This window comes from Vicugna pacos, chromosome X, assembly GCF_048564905.1.
Source record: "Vicugna pacos chromosome X, VicPac4, whole genome shotgun sequence".
Classification (NCBI taxonomy): Eukaryota; Metazoa; Chordata; class Mammalia; order Artiodactyla; family Camelidae; genus Vicugna; species Vicugna pacos.
The window spans coordinates 77,550,806-77,562,842 of NC_133023.1; positions in this window are offsets into that span (position 1 = coordinate 77,550,806).

Here is a 12,037-nt window from a genome sequence, read left to right on the forward strand (position 1 = left end):
TAGGTCTAAAGGAAATTAAAGCAAATCTAATGAGTTTTAGTTGTTAATTTGGGAAGAACAAGTGTGTAGTGATTACTACTTGCCACGCACTTTAAAAGGATAACTCACCTAGAGAGGTAACTGTATAGGTTAGGTATTGTTACAGAACTTTACAGTGAGAAGATTGAAGTATAGCGGTATTAAATCAATCAGTTGGCTAAGAGGTCACAGATAATGTAGGTGGCAAACCAAGAGTTGCCCACAGGTCATCTGGCTCCAGGCTCTGTGTTCTGGTCACTTGCCTGACTCCTCAATGGAAAGAAATATGGGGTTCAGCCTCCCTGATTCAAAAAATGTGGCAAACAAGCCTCAGGTACTAAAAAGCTGAAATCGTGAGAAGTCTTTTTGAAATGCCAGGTAAATAATTTCAAATACTATGAGTAATTAGAGCCAGTCAAAGAGAAGTCCATTTAATGAACTCCATTTGAGGTTTATGTATAAATATAAACCTATCTCTAATATGTGAAATGTGTATATGAGAGTGTTGTATAAATTGCTTGATGTTAGATGAAAACATTTCCTTCTTATAAATAAACACTGAAAAGGAAACTATCCTAATGTTTAATCATTTTACTTGTCCCCTTGTCTGATTTACAACAGTTACAAATGAGTGGAATCTGAATTGATCAGGTTTTACAGTATATATGCTGTCTGTGTTCCCCAGAAAGCACACAGAAAGGAGTAGAAGAATATATACTGCAGGGTTATTTTAATTGCACTTCCACAAACACTTCTTTTTCTGATTTGTTTGGGAAACTGCAGCTTTGTCAGTATGTCCAGGGTAAGTTTGATCTGATCATTCTGGTTTGCTGGCTTAGGCAAGCAATGCTCTATCTATGTTGGTGTTATTTCACTAGGTCCCTGCAGTGTGGTCTGGCTACATAAATGAGCTGAGGAAAATGCAGCAGACCAAAGTTTCCACTGTGGTTAAAGTTGAGGAATTTAGAAAAGACAAGAATCTGTGGTTCTAGGCCTATGGAATGATGTCATAAGGTTTGGAGTGAAGAATGGTAAGAGAAGACAGTATTTGTACAGGTCGGTGTGTCTCGTGTAACTAGGTGACAATTAGACTTATGATGATCATTGTGAAAGGTATAGAAATACAGAATCACTATGTTAAGTACCAGGAACTAATATAGTGTTGTGGATCCATTGCACTTCAAAACAAAGTAGGAAACAAACAAGCTCATAGAAAAGGAAATCAGATTTGTGGTTACAAGAGATGGGAGATGAGAGGAGGGGGAATTAGACAAAGTTAATCAGAAGATACAAACTTCCAGTTATACATAAGTACTCGAGATGTAATATACAACATGATAAAAATGCTTAAGACCACTGTATGTGTTTCATACCACATGTGTGTGATATATGAAAGCTGTTAAGAAGGTAAATCTTGCGAGTTTTCAACACACACAAAAAATACTTCTTTTCTATTTCTTAATGTTGAATCTATATGAGGTGATGGAAGTTCACTAAATTTTTTTTGTGGTGACCATTTCATGATGTATTAGGTCAAATCATTATGCTGTACACCTTCAACTTATACAGTGCTGTGTGTCAATTATATCTCCATAAAACTGGAAGACATACAGGTAGATAAATAGATTAACTAGCTAACTAACTAACTAACTAACTAACTAAATAAATAAATAAATAAATAATGGAGTTCTAAGGCATTTGGTCTCCTGCAGGAAACAAAATGAATCTCTGAACTTCTCTAGTCTGCGTTTGTGACCCAAACAAAGTAGTAGAGGATTTTTTTCCCCATAGAAACAGCAGTAAATTATTTGAATGTCTTGTTATCCTCCAAAATAATATTCAGTGATTCCCTATCTGACAAGTCATTTAGGTCATTCTTTCAGTCTTCTGAGAACAAAGAATTGGAAACCACCAGACTTCAAAAGGAATTTCTAATCATGTTATTCACATTGTTAACACCACACCAATAAAATTTTTATTCATCCCTTTGCTTAGTGGTCTAGAGATTGTCCCCTTTACTGTGGTTTCTAAGGGAAGGCATGGCAAGGTAGGTTAAACAAGTTCAAGATGAGCTAATTTGGGTATTTTCCCTGGGCACTGAGAGGTAGAATTTTTCTCTAGTTGTTTGATATTTATACATGGGGTAACTAGGCTAAAGGGATAATGGCCCAGAGTGTAACAGCCCTGTGAGAGCCCATAAACAAGGTGATTCTTGTGGGGGTAGAGCTCTGTACTGGTTGTTTTGCATAAGGAAAGCATGCTCACAGGCTCACAGGCAATAGTCTGCTATCTCTAGGAATTAGCTAGCCTTGGGAGGGGCAGTCTCTCCAGTGACAGCAAGGCCCCAGATGTCAAAACATCAGAAAATACAGAACATGAGAAGGCACGATTAATGCATAAATAAAACAGAAATAGCCTCTGCCTGCATGGTCTAGTGCTGTGTTGTCCAATAGAACATAGTATAAACCACATCAAAACAAGGAAAACCCAAAAAAGTTCCTCAAAAAAGTGAATTTACTTTTAAATAATTATTTCATTTAAAAGTTAAAAATATTTAATTTCAACATGGAAACAATATACATTAATGGTTACTTACTTTTAGGTGTTTTGGGGAAGGTCTTTGAAATGCAGTGCATTATTTCAATATGTAAGAATTATGAACAAATTATTAAATAATTTTTCATAGCGTTTTTATTGAAGTATAGTTGATTTACAATATTATATTAGTTTCAGGTGTATAGCATAGTGATTCAGTATTTTTGAAGGTTATACTCTATTATAAGTGATTACAAGATAATGGCTATAATCCCCTGTGCTATGCAGTATATCCTGTTGCTTACCTATTTTATACATAGTAGTTTGTATCTCTTAATCCCATACCTCTAATTTGTCCTTCCCACCTTCCCTCTCCCCTTTGGTAACTACAAATTTGTTTTCTATATCTGAGAGTCTGTTTCTGTTTTGCATACACACTCATTTGTATTATTTTTACATTCCACATATAAATGATATCATACAGTAGTTATCTTTATCTGATTTATTTCAGTAAGCAGTAATATTGTCTAAGTCCATCCACGCTGCAGCAAGTAGCAGAATTTCACACTTTTTTATGAAAAGAGTAATATCCTATTGTGTATATATGCCACATTTTCTTGACCCATTTGTCTTTTGATGGGTGCTTGGGTTGCCTCCATATCTTTGCTATTATAAATAGTGCTGGGCTGCTATGAACCTTGGGATGCATGTATCTTTTTGAATCAGTTGTAAATATTTTCATTATTTTTCTGGATATACATCCAGAAGTGGAATTGCTGAGTAATATGGTAGCTCTTTTGAGGAACCTCCATACTGTTTTCCATAGTGGCTACACCAATTTACATTCCCACCAACAGTGTACAATTGTTCCCTTATCTCCATATCCTCTCCAGCATTTGTTATTTGTAGACATTTTGATGATAATCATTCTTACCAGTGTGAAATAACTCGTTGTTTTGATTGGCATTTCTCTAATAATTAACAATGTTGAGCATATTTTCATGTGCCTGTTGGCCATTTGTATATCTTCTTTGGAAAAATGTCTATTCAGGTCTTCTGCTTATTTTTGCTTGATGTATTTTTTCACTATTGAACTGTATGAGCTCTTTGTATATTTTGGATATTACCATTTGTCAGTAACATCATTTGAAAATACTTTATCCCGATCCATCAGTTGTCTTTTCATTTCCTTGATGGTTTCCTTTGCTGTCCAAAAACTTTTAAGTTTAATTAGGTTCTATTTGACTATTTTTGCTTTTATTTCTTCTCCTTAGGAGACTGATCCAAGTGAATACCGGTACAATTTATGTCCAAGAGTGTTCTGCCTATGTTCTCTTCCAGGAGTTTTATGGTTTCAGGTCTTACATTTAGGTCTTCAAACCATTTTGAGTTAATTTTTGTATACGGTGTGAAGGAAAGTTTTAATCTCATTGTTTTACATGTAGCTGTCCATTTTTCCCAGCACCACTTCTTGAAGAGACTATCTTTTCTCCATTATGTATTCTTGCCTTCTTTGTTAGAGATTAATTGATCATAGGTGCATGGGTTTATTTCGGGCTCTCTAATCTGTTCCATTGATCTGTGTCTGTTTTCGTGCCAGTACTACGCTGTTTTGATTACTGTATCTTTGTAGTATAATCTGAGGTCTGGAAGGGTGATACTTCCAGCTTTGTTCTTTTTTCTCAACATTACTTTGGCAATTTTGGGTCTTTTGTGATTCCACATGAATTATAAAATTGTGGGTTCTAGTTTTGTGAAAAATGTCATGGGTATTTTGATATGGATTGTATTGAATCTGGAGATTGCTTTGGGTAGTATGAACATTTTAATAATGTTAATTACTCCAATCTAAGAGCATGGGCTATCTTTCTGTTTATGAATATCATTTTCAGTTTCCTTCATAAATGTTTTATAGTTTTCAGTGTATATGTCTTTCACCTCCTTGGTTAAGTTTTTTTTAAACATTTTTATTGATTTATAATCATTTTACAGTGTTGTGTCAAATCCAGTATAGAGCACAATTTTTCAGTTATACATGAACATATATATATTCATTGTCACATTTTTTTCTCTGTGAGCTACCATAAGATCTTGTGTATATTTCCCTGTGCTATACAGTATAATTTTATTTATCTATTTCTACAATTTTGATATCCCAGTCTGTCTCTTCCCACCTACCGCCATCTTGGCAACCACAAGTTTGTATTCTATGTCTGTGAGTCTATTTCTGTTTTGTATTTATGCTTTGTTTTTTTTTTTTAGAGTCCAATACTAGCAATCTCATATGGTATTTTTCTTTCTCTTTCTGGCTTACTTCACTTAGAATGACATTCTCCAGGAGCATCCATGTTGCTGCAAATGGCATTATGTTGTCGGTTTTTATGGTTGAGTAGTATTCCATTGTATAAATATACCACCGCTTCTTTATCCGTCATCTGTCGATGGACATTTAGGCTGTTTCCATGTCTTGACTATTGTAAATAGTGCTGCTATGAACATTGGGGTGCAGGTGTCATTTTGAAGTAGGATTCCTTCTGAATATATGCCCAGGAGCGGGATTCCTGGGTAATATGGTAAGTCTATTCCTAGTCTTTTGAGGAATCACCATACTGTTTTCCACGGTGGTTGCACCAAACTGCATTCCCACCAGCAGTGAAGGAGGATTCCCGTTTCTCCACAGCTTCTCCAGCATTTGTCATTTGTGGATTTTTGAATGATGGCCATTCTGACTGGTGTGAGGTGATACCTCATTGTAGTTTTGATTTGCATTTCTCTGATAGTTAGTGATATTGATCATTTTTTCATGTGCCTATTGATCATTTGTATTTCTTCCATGGAGAATTGCTTGTTTAGGTCTTCTGCCCATTTTTGGATTGGGTTGTTTATTTTTTTCTTATTAAGTCATATGGGCTGCTTATATATTCTGGAGATCAAACCTTTGTCGGTTTCACTTGCAAAAACTTTTTCCCATTCTGTAGGTTGTCTTTTTGTTTTACCTATGGTTTCCTTTGCTGTGCAGAAGCTTGTAAGTTTCATTAGGTCCCATTTGTTTATTCTTGCTTTTATTTCTATTGCTTGGGTAGACTGTTCTAGGAGAACATTTTTGAGATGTATGTCAGATAATGTTTTGCCTATGTTTTCCTCTAGGAGGTTTATTGTATCTTGTCTTATGTTTAAGTCTTTGATCCATTTAGAGTTTATTTTTGTGTATGGTGTAAGGGAGTGTTCTAGCTTCATTGCTTTACATGGTGCTGTCCAGTTTTCCCAACACCATTTGCTGAAGAGACTGTCTTTATTCCATTGTATATTCTTGCCTCCTTTGTCAAAGATGAGTTGACCAGAAGTTTGTGGGTTCATGTCCGGGCTCTCTGTTCTGTTCCATTGGTCTATATGTGTGTTTTTGTACCAATAGCATGCTGTCTTGATGACTGTAGCTCTATAGTATTGTCTGAAGTCAGGGAGAGTGATTCCTCCAGCCTCTTTCTTTTTCTTCAGTAATGCTTTGGCAATTTTAGGTCTTTTGTGGTTCCATATAAATTTTATTATGATTTGTTCTAGTTCTGTGAAATACGTCCTGGGTAATTTGATAGGGATTGCTTTAAACCTGTAGATTGCCTTGGGCAATGTGACCATTTTAACAATATTGATTCTTCCAATCCAGGAGCATGGGATATCTTTCCATTTTTTAAAGTCTTCTTTAATTTTCTCCTTCAATGGTTTATAGTTTTCTGTGTATAATTCTTTCACTCCTTGGTTAGATTTATTCCTAGGTATTTTATTACTTTGGGTGCTGTTTTAAAGGGGACTTTCTTTTTCTGTTGATACATCATTAGTGTAAAGAAATGCAACTGATTTTTGAACGTTAATCTTGTAACCTGCTACCTTGCTGAATTCTCCAGTCAGCTCTAGTAGTTTTTGTGTGGACCTTTTAGGGTTTTCTACATATAACAACATGTCATCAGCATATAGTGATACTTTTACCTCTTCTTTTCCAATTTGGATCCCTTTTATTTCTCTCTGTTGCCTGATTGCTGTGGTTAGGACTTTCAAGACTATGTTGAATAGGAATGGTGACAGTGGGCATCCTTGTCTTGGCGCAGATTTTAGTGCAAAGCTTTTGAGTTTTTCACCGTTGAGTACTATGCTGGCTGTAGGTTTGTCATATATAGCTTTTATTATGTTGAGATGTGTTCCCTCTTTACCCACTTTGGTGAGAGTTTTTATCATAAATGGGTGTTGAATTTTATCAAATGCTTTTTCTGCATCGATTGAGATGATCATGTGGTTTTTGTCCTTCCTCTTGTTGATGTGATGTATTACATTGATTGATTTGCGTATGTTGAACCACCCTTGTGTCCCTGGGATGAACCCCACTTGGTCATGATGTATAATCTTTTTTACGTGTTGTTGGATTCTATTTGCTGATATTTTGGTGAGATTTTTGGCGTCTATGTTCATCAGTGATATTGGCCTAAAATTCTCTTTTTTGGTGGTGTCTTTGCCTGGTTTTGGTATCAGGGTGATTGTGGCTTCATAGAATGAGTTTGGGAGTATTCCCTCCTTTTCAATCTTCTGGAAGAGTTCTTCTTTGTATGTTTGGTAGAATTCCCTGGTGAAGCCATCTGGTCCTGGACTTTTATTTGTAGGGAGGTTTTTATTGCTATTTCGATTTCATTTCTAGTGATCAGTTTGTTCAAGTGGTCAGTATCGTCTTGATTCACTCTTGGTGGACAGTATATTTCCAGAAACTTGTCCATCTCCTCTAGGTTATCCAGTTTGGTTCCATATAGTTTTTCATAATAGTCTCATATGATATTCTATATTTCTATTTTATTTGTTGTAATTTCTCCATTTTCCTTTCTTATTTTGCTAATTTGTGCTCTCTCTTTTTTCTTCTTTGTGGGTTTGGCCAGAAGTTTGTCAATTTTATTTACTTTTTCAAAAAACCAGATTTTGGTTGCATTGATTTTTCCTATGGTCTTTTTAATCTGTATTTAATTTATTTCCTCCCTAATCTTTATAATTTCCTTCCTTCTGCTGCCTTTTGGGGTTTTTTGTTCTTCTTTTTCTAGTTCATTCAGCTCGTGTGTTAAATTGTTTATTTGAGATTGTTCTTTTTTGAGGAAGGCCTGTATCACTATAAACTTCCCTCTTAGCACTGCCTTTGCTGTGTCCCTTAAATTTTGTGTGGTTGTGCTTTCATTGTCATTTGTCTCAAAGTATTTTTTAATTTCAGCTTTGATTTCCTCATTGACCCATTGGTTTTTTAATAACGTATTGTTTAATCTCCATGCTTTCCTTTTTGTCTCCTTTGTTTCTCTGTTGTTGATTTCTAGTTTCATGGCATTGTGGCCAGTAAAGATGCTTGAGATAATTTCTGTCTTCTTAAAATTGTTGAGGTTTCTTTTGTGCCCAAGTACATGATCGATCCTGGAAAATGTTCCATGTGCACTTGAAAAGAATGTATATCCTATTTTTGGGGGGTGTAATCCTCTGAAAATATCCACCAAATCTAATTTTTCTATTGTATCATTTAATTTCTCTGTTGCCTTATTTATTTTTTGTCTGGAAGGACTGTCTAGTGATGTTAATGCGGTGGTAAAATCCCTGACAGTGATTGTATTCCCATCAATATCCCCCTTTATCTCTGTTAGTAATTGTTTTATGTACTTAGGTGCTCCTATATGGGGTGCGTATATATTAACGAGTGTAATATCCTCATCTTGTAGTACTCCTTTAATCATTATAAAATGTCCTTCTTTATCTTTTTTATGGCCTTTGTTTTAAAGTCTATTTTGTCTGAAATCAGTACTGCAACACCTGTTTTTTTGGCTTTTCCATTTGCATGGAATATCCTTTTCCATCCTTTCACTCTTAATTTATATGTGTCCTTCTCCCTAAAGTGGGACTCTTGTATGCAGCATATTGAAGGTTCTTGCTTTATTATCCAGCCTGCCGCTCTATGTCTTTTGACTGGAGCATTTAGTCCATTAACATTTGCAGTAATTAATGATAGATGTGTGTTTATTGCCATTTTGAACTTATCTGCAGTTGATTTGGTACTTCTTCTTTGTTTCTTTTGTGGTTTGGTAATTTTCCTTTGTATTATCATGGATTTTATTTAGTTTTTGTGACTCCCTTGTAAGTTTTTGGCTTGTGGTTACCTTTTTTTGTAAGTCTATTAGCCCATTACTATAACTGTTTTTATTAAACTGATAGTAACATGATCTCAAACCCATCCTACCGAGAACAAAAAATTTAAAAAAGAAAGAAAAAAATTCTATATTTTCCTGTCTCCCTCTCCCACTCTCATTGATTTGTATGTCTTCTTTTATACTTTTGTGTTTGTTTTATTTGTAATTCATGAGTTATCACCTTTCCACTTGTGAGTTTCTGATTTCTGTAGCATCCTGCTGCTTTTCTATTTAGAGTAGACCTTTCAATGTTTCTTTTAGCATGGGTTTAGTGTTGCTAAACTCTTGTAGCTTTTTCTTGTCTGTGAAATTTTTATGTCTCCTTCTATTCTAAAGGATAGCCTTGCTGGATAAAGCATCCTAGGCTGCATCTTTGTTTTCATTCAGGACTTTGAATATATCTTGCCACTCCCTTCTGGCCTGTAGTGTTTGTGTAGAGAAATCAGCTGAGAGCCTTATGGGGGTTCCCTTGTAACTCACTCCTTGCTTTCTCTTGCTGCCTTTAGTATCATTTCTTTATCCTTGACTCTGGCCATTGTGATTATGATATGTCTTGGTGTGGGTCTATTTGGGTTCTTCCTATTTGGGACCCTCTGAGCTTCCTGTACTTGGATATCTGATTCCTTCTTTAAGTTTGGGAAGTTTTCAGTCATGATTTCTTCAAAAACCTTTTCAATCCCCTTTGATCTTCCTTCCCCTTCTAGGACCCCTATTATGGAAGATTGGCATGTTTTTTATTATCCCATAGGTCCCTTATGCTATTTTAGTTTGTTTTTATTTGTTTATCTTGTAGCTTTTCTGATTGTCTGCTTTCTATTGTCCTGTCTTCTAGGTCACTAATTTGTTCCTCTGCATTATCTAGTCTGCTTTGCACAGCCTTTAGATCATTCCTCATCTCAGCCAATGAGTTTACCAGTTCTACTTGGCTCTTCTTTATAGCTTCAATTTCATTTTTGATGTATTTTATACCTCTAAACACTATCTCTTTTAGTTCCTTCAGTACTTTGATCATCCTTTTTTGAAATCTTGATCTACTAGGCTATCAATGTCTATTTCATTGATCGTTCTTTCAGGGGATTTCTCTTGTTCTTTTAATTAGGAATGGTTTCTCTGCTTCTTCATCTTGCTCATACCTCTCTGGCACTGTGGTTTATGGAGTATCAGTTATGATAGTGGTCCTTAAGGAGTTTATCTATCTAATGCCTATGTAGGAATAAGACTTAGAAAAGAAAAAAAAAGAGAGAGAGAGAGAAAGAATTTTAAAAGAAGGGAGAAAAAAGGTTTGAAAATAGTGTACAATGAATAATAGAAGAGCAAGTTGAAGCAGAATTTTAAAAAATAATAGTAATAAAATAATTTTTAACAATTTAAAAGGGATTAAAACTGGGGATATATATAATTGTTTAAGAAGTAAAAATTAAAAGTGTAATAGAAAATAGAAGAGGTAAAAACAGATTTTAAAAAAAGGGGGGAGGGGCGGTCGGTGTTCTCCTGGAGACTGTGTGCTTTTAATGTGAAGTCTTTCTATCTTCGTCCTGTTTTGGAAGCTCAGCTTGCTGTTTCCAGAGGCTCTCCATTGGCGCCCTCGTCTGTGCTGCTCCCAGTGCCTGTCAGCAAGCAGATCGCACCTCTACCCAACACTGGATCAGGTGCAGCTCTCCTTTGTTGTGGGCGGGCGGGTCACTGTGCCTCCGGATGCCGCAGTCAGATGTTGCAGACTGGCAGGTGGGAGGGGGGGTCGCGCCCCCTCCCATCACCACGGTCAGGGGCTGCGTTCCTGCCAGGAAGGCAGGGGGCCGCCCGCCCTCTCCCAGCACCAGTCGCTCTGGTGCTTTCTGCCACTGTGTGCTCCGCCTCGGGTTGGCGCTCCACAGGCCGGCTCAGGGAAGACCAAGGAACAGCCCTGTCCCTGCTCCGAGCCAAAATCCAGCTCCTTGTTTGTCTTGGCAGAGCAAGTTCTCTGAGGGACCAGTACGGAAGGATCCTATCTGCCTCGGGCTGTAGACAAGTCTCCGTCTGGCCCTTGAGGCTGCTTAGTCCTTAGGTGCGGATGCAGTTTTCGCCTCCGCCCCCACCTGGGTGCTAAGCGCCGGAGGATATGGCGGCTGTGCTTGAGCCCCACCTCTCTTCACCCGAAAACTTTCCACGGGTTTTCAGAGATGGGGGTATGCACCCTTCCCCCCAGGGCACATCAGCCATGTTGTTTTATGGATGGCCTGGGTTGTTCTGCCCTGTGCACCCACAGCCACAGCACGCAGCCCCCTGCAGTCCCCCCGGGCTGCCTCAGTGCAGCTGTCCTGGTCCTCCTCCAATCTCGGGAAGCCTGGCCCTGCCCCCAGCTGCTGGGCTGCATCTCAGGCTGGGTGTTGCGGGGACCCTCTGTGCCTGTTTAACTTAGTTTTGTCAGTCAAGGGCTGCTCTGTACAGATCCGAGTCTCGGAGGCTCCCCCTCCATCCCGCTGGCCTCTCAGTTGGAGGGGGAGACCCCGTGAACGTGCACCAGTCCTCCTTTGCCGCTCCCTCCCTGCGGAACCCGTCCCGGTCTGTTTTGCCTTTTCTTCTTTTTTCCTTTTCTCCTACCAGATTTTTGGCATCTCTGTCTTTTGAAGAGGACGATGTTCTGTTGGAGTTCCACAGGTGCTCTGGTTGGCTGAGTGGTTCTGTGGATGTGAGTCTTGGTGTATTTATGGGAGAGGGTGAGCTACGAGCGTCCTTCTACTCTGCCATCTTGGCCTCTGCCTCCCTCCTTAGTTAAGTTTATTCCTAGGTATCTTATTCTTTTTGATGGGATTTTAATAGGATTTCCTTTTTAACATTGTGTTTGTGATATTTCATTATTGGTGTATAGAAATGCAACAGATTTCTGCATATTAATCTAGTGTCCTGAAATTTTGCTGAATTCATTCATCAGTTTTAAGTTTTTGGGTGGAGGCTTTATGGTTTTCTATACAAAGTATCATGTCATCTGCAGAGTGACAGTTTTATCTCTTCCCTTCCAACTTGGGTATGTTTTATTTCTTATTCCATCTGATTGCTGTGTCTAGGATACCCAATATAATATTAAATGGGAGTTGTGAGACTGGGCATCCTTTTCTTATTCCTGAATTCTGCAGGAAGGCTTTTAACTTTTCACCTCTGAGTATGTTGGCCATGAGTGTTGGTAAGTGGCCTTCACTATGCCGAGACATGTTCCCTCTTTACGCCCTTCAATGAGTTTTCATCATGAATGGATGTTGAATTGTATCAAATGCTTCTCCTGTGTCTATTAAGATAGTCATGGGATTTCTATC